This window comes from Lupinus angustifolius, chromosome LG08, assembly GCF_001865875.1.
Source record: "Lupinus angustifolius cultivar Tanjil chromosome LG08, LupAngTanjil_v1.0, whole genome shotgun sequence".
In the NCBI taxonomy this organism is placed as follows: Eukaryota; Viridiplantae; Streptophyta; class Magnoliopsida; order Fabales; family Fabaceae; genus Lupinus; species Lupinus angustifolius.
In genome coordinates, this window is record NC_032016.1 from 1513508 (window position 1) to 1516199 (window position 2692).

General features: G+C 48.2%; 1 protein-coding gene across 1 annotated transcript in view; it reads right to left on the reverse strand.

Moving 5' to 3' along the window:
- LOC109353800 (CASP-like protein 4D1) overlaps nt 1-2692 on the reverse strand; it is a 7275-nt gene that overhangs the window by 980 nt on the left and 3603 nt on the right. The window lies entirely within an intron of this gene.

Here is a 2692-nt window from a genome sequence, read left to right on the forward strand (position 1 = left end):
GATTTTTTCGTTTTGTTCCTGCATCATTTAAATCAAAATTTAAAAACTTAAGTTCCCAATAGGCTTTATGCTCCAATTCAACTGGTAAATGACAAGCTTTGCTGTAAACTTATTGGTATGGAGTTTGGCCTATTGGTTATTTAAATGTAGTTCTATATACCCATAAAGTATCATCCAACTTTTGAGACCAATCTTTCCTTGAGGAAGAGACTGTCTTTTCTAAAATTCTTTTCAAATCTTTGTTGGATACTTCATCACGCCCATTCGTTTGTGGGTGATAAGGTGATGCTACCTTATGTGTTACGTTATAAAATTCCAAAACCTTGCGTAAGTGGGGGTTTACAAAATGAGATCCCCCATCACTTATGAGAACTCTTGGTGTTCCAAAGCGGGTAAAAATAGTCTTTTTTCAGCAATTTTATAACTGTTTTTCCATCAACTTTTGGTGTTGCTAATGCTTCTACCCATCTAGAAACATAGTCAACAGCCACCAAGATATATTCATTTGAAAACAGCGATGGGAATGGACCCATGAAATCAATTTGGATATTGATATGTTGATCCATTTTCCTGAAATAAAACAANAGGATGAGGATGAGGATAGGATGAGGATGGATGAGGGTGAGGACGAAGATGAGAATGAGACTGAGCCCGAGGATGAAGATGAGGATGAGCATGAGGATGAGAATGAGGATGATGACGTAGATTAGGATGGGATGAGGATGAGTATGGGGATGAGGACGAGGAAGAGGATAGCATGAGGATGAGAAAGAGGATAGGATGAGGATGAGGACGAAGATAGGATGAGGAAGAGGATGAGGATGAAGAGGAGGGTAGGATGAGGATGAGGACGAGGATAGGATGAGGACGAGGATAGGATGAGGATGAGGATAGGATGAGGAGGAGGATGAGGTTAGGATGAGGAGATGAGGATGAGGATTAGGATTAGGATAGGATGAGGATGGGGATGAGGATGGGGAGGAGGATTAGGATGAGGATATGATGAGGATGAGGATAGGAAGAGGATGGGGACAAAGATAGGATAAGGAAGATGATGAGTATGAAGAGGAGGGTAGGATGTGGATGAGGATAGGATGAGGACGAGGAGGAGGAGGAGGATGAGGATGAGGATGAGGATGGGGATGAGGATGAGGATGAGGATGAGGATGGGGATGAGGATGAGGATGAGGATGAGGATGGGGATGAGGATGAGGATGAGGATGAGGATGGGGATGAGGATGAGGATGAGGATGAGGATGGGGATGAGGATGAGGATGAGGATGAGGATGGGGATGAGGATGAGGATGAGGATGAGGATGGGGATGAGGATGAGGATGAGGATGAGGATGGGGATGAGGATGAGGATGAGGATGAGGATGGGGATGAGGATGAGGATGAGGATGAGGATGGGGATGAGGATGAGGATGAGGATGAGGATGGGGATGAGGATGAGGATGAGGATGAGGATGGGGATGAGGATGAGGATGAGGATGAGGATGGGGATGAGGATGAGGATGAGGATGAGGATGGGGATGAGGATGAGGATGAGGATGAGGATGGGGATGAGGATGAGGATGAGGATGAGGATGGGGATGAGGATGAGGATGAGGATGAGGATGGGGATGAGGATGAGGATGAGGATGAGGATGGGGATGAGGATGAGGATGAGGATGAGGATGGGGATGAGGATGAGGATGAGGATGAGGATGGGGATGAGGATGAGGATGAGGATGAGGATGGGGATGAGGATGAGGATGAGGATGAGGATGGGGATGAGGATGAGGATGAGGATGAGGATGGGGATGAGGATGAGGATGAGGATGAGGATGGGGATGAGGATGAGGATGAGGATGAGGATGGGGATGAGGATGAGGATGAGGATGAGGATGGGGATGAGGATGAGGATGAGGATGAGGATGGGGATGAGGATGAGGATGAGGATGAGGATGGGGATGAGGATGAGGATGAGGATGAGGATGGGGATGAGGATGAGGATGAGGATGAGGATGGGGATGAGGATGAGGATGAGGATGAGGATGGGGATGAGGATGAGGATGAGGATGAGGATGGGGATGAGGATGAGGATGAGGATGAGGATGGGGATGAGGATGAGGATGAGGATGAGGATGGGGATGAGGATGAGGATGAGGATGAGGATGGGGATGAGGATGAGGATGAGGATGAGGATGGGGATGAGGATGAGGATGAGGATGAGGATGGGGATGAGGATGAGGATGAGGATGAGGATGGGGATGAGGATGAGGATGAGGATGAGGATGGGGATGAGGATGAGGATGAGGATGAGGATGGGGATGAGGATGAGGATGAGGATGAGGATGGGGATGAGGATGAGGATGAGGATGAGGATGGGGATGAGGATGAGGATGAGGATGAGGATGGGGATGAGGATGAGGATGAGGATGAGGATGGGGATGAGGATGAGGATGAGGATGAGGATGGGGATGAGGATGAGGATAGGATGAGGAAGAGGATAGGATGAGGAATTGGAGGAGGAGGAGGAGGAGGATCAGGATGAGGATAGGATGAGGATGAGAAGGAGGATAGGATCAGGATAGGATGAGGATGAGGATGGGGATGAGGATGAGGATGAGGATGAGGATGGGGATGAGGATGTTGATGAGGATGCGGATGAGGGAGAGGATTAGGATTAGGATGAGGATGAGGATGAGGA